The 12,659-nt window shown below is 36.1% G+C and overlaps 1 long non-coding RNA gene across 1 annotated transcript; it reads left to right on the top strand.

The window, feature by feature from the left end:
- The first annotated feature begins 409 nt into the window (after positions 1 to 409).
- LOC141350814 (uncharacterized) lies at positions 410 to 1,026 on the top strand. The gene is made up of 3 exons (XR_012358949.1): positions 410 to 540; positions 620 to 674; positions 752 to 1,026. It is a non-coding gene; the product is annotated as an uncharacterized lncRNA (long non-coding RNA).
- Positions 1,027 to 12,659: the final 11,633 nt, after the last annotated feature.

The raw sequence follows: 12,659 nt of genomic DNA, 5'->3' as shown, positions 1-12,659 counted from the left end.
TTATATAGTGTGTGTGTGTGTGTGTGTGTGTGTGTGTGTGTGTGTGTGTGTGTGTGTGTGTGTGTGTGTGTGTGTGTGTGTGTGTGTGTGTGTGTGTGTGTCTGTGTGTGTCTGTGTGTGTCTGTGTGTAATTTAAATTGCTCAAGAAAAATACAGTAGTATCGGATCGGCAGGTATCGGAATCGGCCGATACTCAGAATTCGGGTATCGGAATCGGATCGGAGATGGAAAAAGTGGTATCGGTGCATCCCTAGTAAATAACATTGCATTTTATCTGTAAAACTGTAAAATATAGTAATATGCAATTTATCATTGCATATTACTGTATTGCATATCATTTTTATAGCTTTAGTTACTTTTCATATTCATATTCAGACTTTATTGATCCGGTGGTGAAATTCAAAAACTGAAGTCAAACTTCTGCTGTTATTTTGGTGAAAGTAATGCAAAAGTATTGTTCTGCATTTACTCACAGGTTTCCGGAAGAAGATGCGGAAGAAGGGGAAAAAAGAACAATGAAATCCTCCTTGCATGGACCAGGTCAGTGTTTGTTTGTAATGTGGGAGACTTTACATTGGTTTGCAAGGTTAAAATTTACTAATTGTATTATCTTTTATAGGTCTGTCCTAAATCATATGTGGTTTTCCTGTGCAACCACTAAGGGGGACGTTGAGGTAAGACATTTGATTCTAATTTGATTCATTTTTATGAAAAATCTAGACTTATTGAAAATAATCATATTTTCATGCAGGTACTGAAATGCCGGTGGAAATCCATTCTACACCATGTGTGTAATGAGCATGAGTGGACAGATGATGACAGAGGACATCCTGTTGCATTTCAAGACCTGTCATCGCTGGTCCTTGATAAAAGGCTTCTGAGAGACATGGAAAAGATGTCCCTGTTCAAACATACTGGTGAGAAGTTGCGGTTGTACACTTCATTGTTTTTCCAAATCCTAATGATCATGTTTTAATTTGTTATATCCCTTCTTTGTTTCTCTTTATATAATTGCACACAGGGCCGGTTGAAGTCTCTCACAGTGCACTTCCCCATGTGAGTTCCTGCACTACAATGGTACCACATTGCCCATAGCTATACATACTGTACATATTTTATCTATATGGTTCTTGCTAATGAATAATGAATAATGCTAATAAATATATGAATATTTATTGTGTTTTTCTTATAATATATTCTGTTAATACACACATTTATATTTTGTTTATATTACTCTTACCACCTTCTGTAAACAAACAGTATACTAATGTCTACACTGCACTATATTTTTTGCAGTTCTGGTTGGACACAAATTACACTGTTTTTTTTGTACTTGTACTCTGCATAATGACAGTAAAGTTAAATCTAATCTAATTTTCTACCCTTTACAAGAGAAGCACGGTTCAACCAAATGTTCTGCAAGAGATCCAAGCAGTGGGTCTTGAAGAAAAGCTTCATACCACACAGTTTCTATACGAACTCATCCAGAAGGCCATCGACAAAAGACTCAATCCAAACATTGTGTTCAACGTGCCAACCTCCTCACTTGCCCTGCCACAGCCTGCGCTGCCACCCAACATTGCACCAGTGCCTAAACCATCAACGGATGCTGCCACGACTTCTTTCAAAAGTCGCTTCTGAGACTGACACTTTTTAATAATAATAATCACCTCTTCCCTGAGTCCTATTGCTGTGTCTAATCAGATTCTGCCACCACTCTGTCTTTATATTTATATTATTATATACTGTGTGTATATATACACATAATTATTTTTTTTGCTTTGTTTTTATTTTGTGCAGGACATTTTTATATGTAAATTATGTCATTGTTTATTTTAATGTGTTCTTTTCGCTTGTGGCACAATATTTTTCCTTTGTGAATAATTAAAAATACATTTCTTCATCTAACCCTGTCTTTTGTACACCAAAGTTATACATTATAGACTTGTGGAGGCGCAATGATTACTGTTACTGTGATTTAGCTGTCATTACTTACTTTACAAAATCATTTGGGTTAAAAATAAAGCCAAATATTATTTGTGTTACACAATTTAGACCTAAACTTTAAAAAAATCCAAGAATGCTTTCCTCAAATTGCAGTCACTGTTTCTTTATAAACTCTAATGTAGCAACAATAAGGACTATAACACGAACCACAACAAATGTGAGTTTTAACTTTTTTTAAAAAAACATAAACAATTCCCACTCATAGCTGATCCAGAGCTTCATCCGTTTCTTTATAGCCGCTATAATGTCCGTAAGGAGCTGGATATCTACGTCTGATGTCCTGAACAACACAGGCAGCCAAAACAAGTCGATGTCCTTGCCCCAGTCTTTCGCCTTGCAAAACCCATTCCATGAAATGACGATAGGATGTAAGTAAAAACAGTAAGCACGACGTTAGCAATGCAAGCTATTTTCACATACAATAGGCTAACATAGGTGTAAATATAACAACCATAGCTCAGTTGACGGACATGAAAAACAAAATACTCACTTTATACCCATGCCTCCGTTCCTCCCTGCGGGCTTCAAGAAGAAAATGCTATCGCTGAAATTCGCGACAGCAATATGACTCTCTTTCGGTGTCCATAGGCGCACAGCGAGAGCACGTAAACCACCAGACCGGCCCCACCTCGGCTACAGCAGCTGCGGTGGCAGCCTCTTGTTCCTCGATCATCCGTAACTGTTCCTCGTTGTATTGCGGCTCGTACAGGTACCACGAACATCAGATTCGAGCAACAGGTCATCAAAATCCCCTTCTGCCATCCGTTTTCAAAACTACACTCTGCCGTCGTGGTTTGTTTACTCGGCTTTCTCCACAAAGCAAGACCCAGGCTAGCTTAGCTTAGCGAAGATTAAAGATGGCTGACTCTCGTTTTGGTTCAGGCTTTTCCGAATGGACTCGCATTCCAACCCCTATGGGTGGGGAGAAAACATGCTGAAGTAGCTCCTAATACTGGCTGTAGTCTTTGCCTCTGGCCAAAAACTCCTCCGATGACGCAAAAATCGTCATTTTGCGTAATCGGAGGACTTTTTTGGACAACCAGAATACAGATATCACTTCTCTCACGGGGACATGAGGGAGGGAAACACGTTCATTCAGAAATACTGCCAGGTTTCTACTGATACAAAGCTGAAAGCTAAATTGGTGAAGTATTCCTTTAAGAGTTTTCCTCCCACAGAAAACCACATGAAAGCGCAACATGTAATTTAAAGGGTACTTTTTTAAATATGCTTTTTTATTAATAAATCATTATCTCAGGCAACGTTATATACTAAATCTGATCTTTTCATATCATTGACTTTACATTAAGCTACATTAAGCATTTTTTTTCATAATAGTTTTAATTAATTTAATGCACCACGCGTGCTCGTAGGCTTGCATGCACACAGTATGATGTATTAATAAGGTTTATACTGAATTTGGTCTTCTAATATTACCGTTATTATGCGTTAAGCTACACGCTTATCCGGTTAACAGGCTTAAAATGTCCTGTTCGGACAAACAACCTGACAACCGCGGGTCTTATAATAAATAACTTACATAGATTATTTTACCTTGCTGGTCTTTTTTCATTCTCTCCTCTTGGGTATCTTCAACCGAAAACCGTTGTCTTGAAAACTGCTCAGTTTAGGTGCACCCCTGAACTTCGTCCTCTAAACACATGTGCTGCTAAATGGTTCCTTAGTTAAAATTAAAATAATTCAACGCCTGTATGTATGCAATTGTCAAAAATGATGATTTTGAAAAAAATTAAATAAGGATTTGTGTAAATAAGTAAAAAATACCACCAAAAGACTGTTAGAACAAATACAGTAGCATACAGCAATTTTCAAAAATACAGTACATTACTGTATATGATGTCACAGAAAATTCCCATAATGCAAAGCAAATTACAGTTATTTACTGTATAAATAGTTTACAGTATTATACTGGGTGATATACAGTAAAAAGCTGTAAAAAATAGCTGTAAGAAATGTCTAACAATGTGTTAACTCTTTCCCCGTAAGCTTATTTTTTTTTAAAGTTGCCAGCACCAGCATTTTTTATGATTTTTACAAAAGTTTAATGCCCAATGGTGGATAATAGCAGTATTACTGATTGACAGAAAAAAAAAACTCCTCCCTCACGTCAATCATTTATTGGCCCTTTTCATTGGAAGGGATTAAGGGCGATTTATAGTCGTGCATAGGTTCTATGCCATACAGTGCACGACATAGGACCACCGATGAAAAGCCATGATCACAGAAATCGTTGTTGTTTCACGATGGCAATCTTTCATCTGGGACAACCAATAATCGTGCAGTATATCTAGGACTTAAGACAATGTGGTACCATACAATGTTTTTTGTTTAAAAAGGTATTAAAACATTAAGAGCATATTTTGATGAGTTCATAGTGTAATACATTTTTCAGCATGTAATAATTGTTATCATTTTATTAGCTCAAGATTTTACTACATTTTGCTATAATTATTACATTATGAACATTCCATTACATTAATTATATTTTATGTTTTACATTATGAACATTTATTACATTCTGGGCAGTTATTATGAGTTGCTACAAAGACATTTTGATGGTAATCAAAGCTATTTTCTATGAAAAATATATACCTATTTATTTAGATATTTAAAACTTTTGAAACTATAATAACTAGCATAAGATTCTGTGAGAATAGACTATCACGAGAACCATGCGTTGGGAGTTGATTTAATTTTTATCGAAATCCTCTGCCATTTTCTTTAAAATCTTTTAAACTTCTTATTCGTGACTGATGTTGTTTTGGCATCTCCTCTGTGTTTCTGCATTCTTACTACATTACTTCTGTGAAGGATGGATGCACTTTTTTGGGCTTAAAAGCCGTGGACTCTGTTTTCTATAAAGCTTGGAAGAGCCAGGACATTTTCTGAAATAACTAAAATTGTGTTCATCTTAAAGATGATGGACATGTGTATCTCGGATAGCTTAAGGGTGTGTAAATCATGGGGTCATTTCAATTTTGGCTGAACTATCCCTTTAACCGTTATTGGATTTAAGAATGTTGAAAAATTAAGACATTATGCGATAGTTCTCATGGTTTGTTGTTTTTACAGGGATGTACTGTGTTGGGATTTTCACAATGATTGGCTTAAGTATTCTGGAAACCATATTTGTGAATATTCTGATTGCTAAAGGAGAAAAGATCAAATCAGAAGATGCAGCAACTGCTCATGATGGTAAGTGTAAACCAAGAATACCAAAGGAAATGGCCACTCTCACTCTTTGTTCTCATGTCCTTACAGTTACCAATGGTGTACTTAATCAAATGGTCGGATTGATCTGATTAGGCTACAGTGCTTACTTCTGCTCTAATACTATAATTAATATAATATAACTTTAGGTTATATTATCAGTGTATTGCTTGGACTGAGATTACCTCTATGATAATCAAGACATTTAGGGGGATAAGCTTGTTTTAACATCTAAGTTGGAGTGGAAACTGTTTAGAGGCAGTCTGTAATTCTGACAACAACAGTGGTGGCCTGTGACTTCTTTTTTCGAAGGCGCTCGATGCGAAGTTCGTCACAACATGTGTGTACCACGTCATGTGTGAAGTTCTTTTTTTCAAAATATGTGTTCTGGGCATCGAGAGATTGTGTGTGCATGAATGGTCATGTAAAACTATATTACAGTAATACTTCTTGTGTACAGATGGTGTAAGAGTCTTGCATAACTCTCTAGACACGGTTACCAGTGGAACTGAAGAGCCAACATGTATGGAGAAGACAAAAAAGAAGGCATCACTATGGACCATAGCAGCAAGAATCATAGATGTCACCTTCATTGTTCTTTACATAATCACTATTATTGTGTTTCTGTCCATTCTTGGTAAGACTTGGTTTGTGTTTTATTAAACTCTTATACAGGTTTTTTTTAACCCTTTAGGACATGTACCCCCTATGTTTTATCTAATTTTACCTATGCACCTATCCACTCCACCCCACATGGATGAAATCTTCACATCTCCCCTCTCTTTATTTAGCTCAGTCAGTGAAAAACATCAGATGGGGCCAATAGAATTGTACGCCCCAACCCAGCTAATGAACATAATGACAAATAAAGTTATAGTTTAAGAGCTAGGAAATGGTGGGGTAACTCATAAATCAGGGTGCTGCTCCCGGTCACCACATTTTCTCAGTTTTGTACCAGCAAGCACCGCCACAACCGAATGATTCTTTACAATGTTGTACCCATACCTGTAATGTATGCTTAGCCTTCGACTTTTCTTATCAAACAGTTATGTGTTGCTTATGTTACAGAAACCATGGGCAGTAGTGATGCGCGGGTCAGGTTTTTTTCCAACCCGCGGGTCCCGCTTTTATGAAATTATTGGCCCGCCCCAACCCGCCCCGCATCACTGTATCTATTTTTACAACCCGCCCCGCCCGCACCCGCGACCATTAAATAGACGCATTGTAATGTAAATGAAAACAGGTTTTATTTCACCATATGAAACCAGCATGGTCATATTAATAACAATATATAAACATGTACAAAGCATCGTTTGTAATTATCTCTATAGAAGACCTATAAATATACCTCTAGGTCTAACAAATTACAGTAGCATATTTTAAAACAGAAAAAGGCTAAACAAATTCTCTTTCAGATTTTTTTAGTCCTACAGTTTACAGCCTACGCTACATAACCACTGAACATTTATTTAACACACGGAAATGTTTATTTGGCGTTTTTACGTTCACTGTGCAAAAAAAGAATTGCATCCACTGTACCGGGATTTAATCTATTTCGCCTAGCCTCGAGCACCCGACCAGCAGAGCTGAATGTGCGCTCGCTTGATGCGCTTGTGGCTGGGATACAGAGAATCATTTTTGATACTTTGGCAAGCACGGGAAAGGCGATTGACTGCGACTGCCAGAAGCTTAGAATGTCCTCTCCGTCCCAGAAGAACTGACGCTCAATGTAGCGCTGAACCTCGTCTTTCTCAGCAACTTCTTCACTTCCATCCTCCCACTCACTAAACTCATCTCTTTTTCTTTTGACTCTCTCGGCGTCGTCAACTAAAAAGTAAAATATAACAATATTTAATATTTTACACATAGGTCTACCCATACGGCAATTTTTTTTTAATAATATATGGGCCATTCTACCGAATTCGTGCAAATTGCTGTCCCGGAACCAAAAAACTAATTTAAAAAGCATTAATGTAGGAAAATGTTTGATAATAAAAAAATATAAGCAAATACCAATCAAAACCCAAAGTTATATTTGAGGTAGCGGCAGGCTTTATATATAAAATATCATCATTTATATGGTGCTTTCAATTGAGAGGTGGTTGTCCCAAACCCCAAGGTCTGAATTTCACCATAGGAAAAAAAATATGAAATAATTTTTGTAATTTTTTTTATCATTGTTTTAAGAAGTATCATTTTGAATACTTTTGTTAATTAAAACCAAAAATATATTTATTGAATATTTTCAGTAAAAAATCATGTAAAATCATGTAAAAAAACACTGTCCCGCATTTTCACGTCACTACCGAAACATTGCATAGTTTGGTCAATAATATAATAATGCTTTAAGCCACTCCCCTCCATTTTGAACCAGAAACTTTGTCTGTGTCTCTCTCCCTTGTGGTGACATGGTGATAAGATCAGTCCCATGGTTTTGAAGTAAATGTGATCAAAAGTTTGGAAGTCAGTGTGTGACATTTATGAATGTCACTACCGATCACACGTTTTCAATGATTAATTACGTTTTTTTTATTTTTTCTACTGGTCATTTAGGTTTTACTCATGTTTCAATGTTGAGAACTGTGCTAGTTAACTACGTACTGATTAGCATCTTAGCAGTAGGATCAAAGTTAGCTTAAATCGTCACTACCGAAACAGTCACAACCGAAACATTTGTTGACATTTCGGTTGTGACGTGATTGTTTCGGTAGTGACAAAATGACACTTATTTCTTTATTTTAATAAATAAATAGAAACTTTCAACTGCACATATATTATTTTTCAGTACAAATAATTTGTTAGTCATATTTCTGTAATGTTGTACGTGATTTGACTAGGACTACAAACTAAGATAAAATGAACTAGGCCAGATTAATTTAATTAATTCATACAGTAGTAGCTTGACTCATTATTGATATAAATGAAGGCTATATGATTCTACCTCTGGTCTCTAGGAAAACTTTCTGCGCTAATTTAGCGGGACTTTGACTGATTGCTTTATATAAATGACATAACAGATAACACTTATCAGTATCATTGTAAATTGACATGTCATTGTTAAGTGTAGACAGGGCAGGCTCACACTAATAATGTCAATGTAAATATCTTTGGTTAATTTGTAGAGATAGCTACAGAGAGAGAGGAATCACCAACATGCATAGACGGAAAGATGAAAGTAAAGCGGACAGACTGAGAGAGCCTATTTACTTGAGCCGATACTTCTTTTGCTCACTTAGTTTACTTGTAACATTTGGCATCATCGTGTCATTTTTATAAGTCTCAATTTAAAAAAGTAACATTTATTGAACTTAAAAAAACTATATTTCTGTGTGTAAATAATGCCGGAAAAACTCTGTGAACACCGCAGCCACATATCGGCCAAGGCCGATACACATAAAACTCGCAAAAATCGGCCGATATATCGGTCTATCACTAGTTCTTTATATGAAAATGTATTCAACCTCCCTCAAATCAAATAAAAAATTAAGTTTACTTCAAACTCCAAAAAGTCAAACTCAGCAACAAGAGAATCAGTTAAGGAGGTTTAGAGAAGTTAGAATGTGTAATGGAAAAACAGGCACACATGTGTACACCAACATTACAGATGGACATGGGTGCACACACACCAAATTCTGTAGTTTATACTGTGGGCTTGAAGTTTTATATGGACATACATTGTCATCTTTTTCTCAAGAGATGTGAAAATCAACACAGCATCTTGCATCCCTTCAAGGTCTGAACTATCCACCATCTCTTCAGCGTAATTTTAGTGCAAAGTGCTTTTATATGGTGTTGCGTTAGATATTCTCTGTGCTGTATGTTTTGACTGCATAATGCCAACCATTTTTGACTAACTAATTACTTTTTTTACACAAAATATGGACAATCCAATATGGTCGTCGTCACTACCGAACATTTGATGTCACGACCGAAACAAATAATGTTCTGGAAAAATAAAATAGGTTTTGTTATCAGAAAAGATGACATAATTTTATTTAGTTAGATAAAAATTTAAACTAATGAATCCTTGAATTTGAAAACTGTATAAGTGCATGTATGGCAATTACAGAGAAATATTGCTTTCAAAATGCATTTAATTTGATGAACCACTCTTATAGTTTTGTTAAAATAATATTTCTAACCAATTTACCCATGACACTGTCTTTAAAAAAATTTAAAAAAAATATTTAGAAGGTTAATGTAAAGAAAATCAGAATAGGCTTTTAAAAACCTAATTTTTATATCAAATGTTGTTGTGTTTCGGTAGTGACAAATTTTGGGAGAGAGAAAACATTTCGAAACTGTATAAAAACATGCTAGGAAACTAAAGTGTCCAATCAGTAGATTAATGTTCCTTAGATGTTCTACTATGTTTATGACTACAAAGCTTGCAGGAAAAAACACACTTTTTTCAAGAAGTTTTGAAGTGTCAATTTGCACCAATTCGGTAGAATGGCCCATATACAAAAATGGCCAAAAAATAATATTTGCTAAAATATATATTTTCACTGATATAATTTTTAGAGTTGTTCCGATTCCGATACCAGTATCGGAAATGCGGCCGATACCACAAAAAATTCTGGCATCGGAATCGGCGAGTACTTGAACCCATGTACCGATCCGATACCATTTTCTTACTAAACCTAGTTATGCCCGTTATAGCTAACGCTGCAAAGCAAAACTAATTTCTTCTTCGCTGCTCTGAATGCAAACACCAGGAAGTTACCTCATGCGTGACGCAACCACTGTTTACTTAGAGCGGCGAAGGAATGAAAGCATGCAGCCGTATGTCCGCTGTTTGTTAGTATTTCAGACTAATAAAACAAAACATCGACATGTCTCAACGGAATCCGCGCCCGCAGTACTCAACGGAGTTAATGCCCGTGATTGACAAGCACACATACCCCGCGCTTGAGCGCGTTTGTGAGTGACCAGTACTGTCATTGACAACAAGTACACATACATATCCTCGCACGTTTGTGAGCAGCATTGATAAGTACATAAACCCTGCGTGTGCTGTTTGCTGTGATTGTTTTTAATGATAAGAGCATGAACTGTTTGATATTTGAGATGAAATAAAACTTACCACTGAGTTTTACCGCAGATCTTACTTGTCTCTGTCGTCTATGTGACGCGACAGTCAGCACTAAAAGCACATCATCATTTCAAATTCGTTTACAAGACGAATGCTCTTGTTATGTTTAATATAAAGTTTACATTGCGTTGTAAAAATGATGAAATTATCTTCATACGTGCTTAATTCATAATGAGAACGTTTACACAAGCTTTTTTATTCTGCTATAATATATATTAACAATAATATATGTAATTTTATATAGGCTACAAACTATAATTCTATCTTGACATGCACATTATCTGGTTCATGTTGGTCCAGATTAATTCAGAGGACTCATTGGTTTGGTGTATTCATTTTAATTGTAAGCCTTTAAAAAGTAATTATTTTAGATGCAATTTTGAAATATTTAATAGCTTAAATTCTCTAATTTCTTCTAAAAACATTTAAAATCATCCCACAGAATTCCACAGATTTTTCAAATTATTCTAAAACTAAAATACCCTTTCATTGTACAGTGTTAGATTTGTGGCTCGTTTTTTCTTAGGAAAAATAAATATTACTGTCAAATGTCTTTCAGATAATAAAAATACCCTAGTTCACTGTGTGTATTTGTTCATGTTTTATACAGGAATAAGTCTGAAGCACACCATAAACCCGTTATATCCATTCATACAGGACTAGTAGTATGTATAGCTGTATATTTTACAGATATACACCCAGGTATCGGATCGGTACTCGGTATCGGCCGATACCCTGAGCCCAGGTATCGGAATCGGGAAGAGAAAAATGGTATCGGAACATCTCTAATAATTTTTGACCAATTTTTGTATAGGCTATTTTAAAACATATTTTAAAGTAAATATATTTTAATATATTTAGCCCCTCATATATTAATCCAAGGAAATATTCACGTCGCATTGGAAGAAAAACTTTGTTACGAACCTCTAAACATAACCATTTTAAAATTAAATGTAGCCTATTTTAAACTTCAAAAATATACTTTATATAATGAACTTGTATGAATCATATATATAATATATATTTAGGCAAAAAATACAATTTTGTAATATGGGATGTAAAATTACAAATGTATATTGAAATACATTTTGAAATATATTTTAATACATGAAGGTTAAAACTAAATATAATTCCAAATTCAAAAATATATTCAATTGAGCATTACATTCTACAAAATGTATTTAGTATATATTTAAAATATATATATATTTGGCCAGAGAAAGCTATAACGTAAGACCCGAGCCTATCGCCCTATTTGCTGATGCGACTCACCTCGAGGCGTTGCCTCTGGCTCCGTCGCTGGGGCACTTGCTGGAGGTGTTACCACACTGTCAAATTCCCTGACAAGTCTTCTGGCCTGGTCGTACACAGCGTTTCTCTCATCCGCTTGAAACATCTTCAGTGACTTAAAACGGGGACAAAGAAAAGTTCCAAGCTTGTGGGTGATGCTGATGGACATTTTCTCGTTAAGCAGCTGCGTTGCCAATGCCCGAATATAAACCATGTACTCCGGATCACCGAATTGGGGCTCGCAGTGTTTCTTCAGTTTAAAAAACCAAAGCACGACCAGTTGAATAGTTGGATACTTATCACCCTCCATCTCTTCACTCGCAGTTTTAAAAGGCAACAAAAACTCAGTAACTGTGTTCAACACATCCAGCTGAATGCCATCAATTCTGTGGAGCTGATCTTTGTCCCTTAAGGCCTGTTGGATTTCACGGTACTGTTTAATGACTGACTGCATCATCGCAACTTTACTGTTCCATCGGGTTTCGCATTCCTGTGTCACGGTGTGTGGGAGCTGTCCCACAGTCCCCGATTTTTTCAGGTATCTGACAAGGCTTTTGCACTTCTCAATGGTATCACTCACGTCGCGCATGTATGCTGGTGTGTTCTCTTTAATATCAAACGTGTGTTTGAGAACGATGTTAATGACATGGGCTGCGCACGGTATCCACTTGTAGCTGCGAAGAGCAGCTTTTATGTTTGCGCCCTGGTCACTTACAAACATTACTTTTGATATGCGAGCAGGTCAATACCAAAGTCATGCAGCTCCTTAATGATTTGGTCGTGGATGTTGTGCGCTGTCTTTTTGAGAGTAGAATCAAATTCAGCTGTGGTTATGACACGGCTCTCCAATTTCCAGTCGTCATTAATAAAGTGACCAGTAATCGCCGTGTATGCACGTTTGTTGTACTCATCAGTCCACATGTCAGTGGTAATAGCTATGCCACAATCCAGAGCTTTATTTATATTCTTTGAGAGGATTTCTTTTTTTTCTGTCACGGTTGCTTTGGCTCTGTCGCAAACAGTTTGCCTGTGAGGG

Source organism: Misgurnus anguillicaudatus, chromosome 19, assembly GCF_027580225.2.
Source record: "Misgurnus anguillicaudatus chromosome 19, ASM2758022v2, whole genome shotgun sequence".
NCBI lineage: Eukaryota > Metazoa > Chordata > Actinopteri > Cypriniformes > Cobitidae > Misgurnus > Misgurnus anguillicaudatus.
This window is presented reverse-complemented; position numbering and strand designations above follow the sequence as displayed.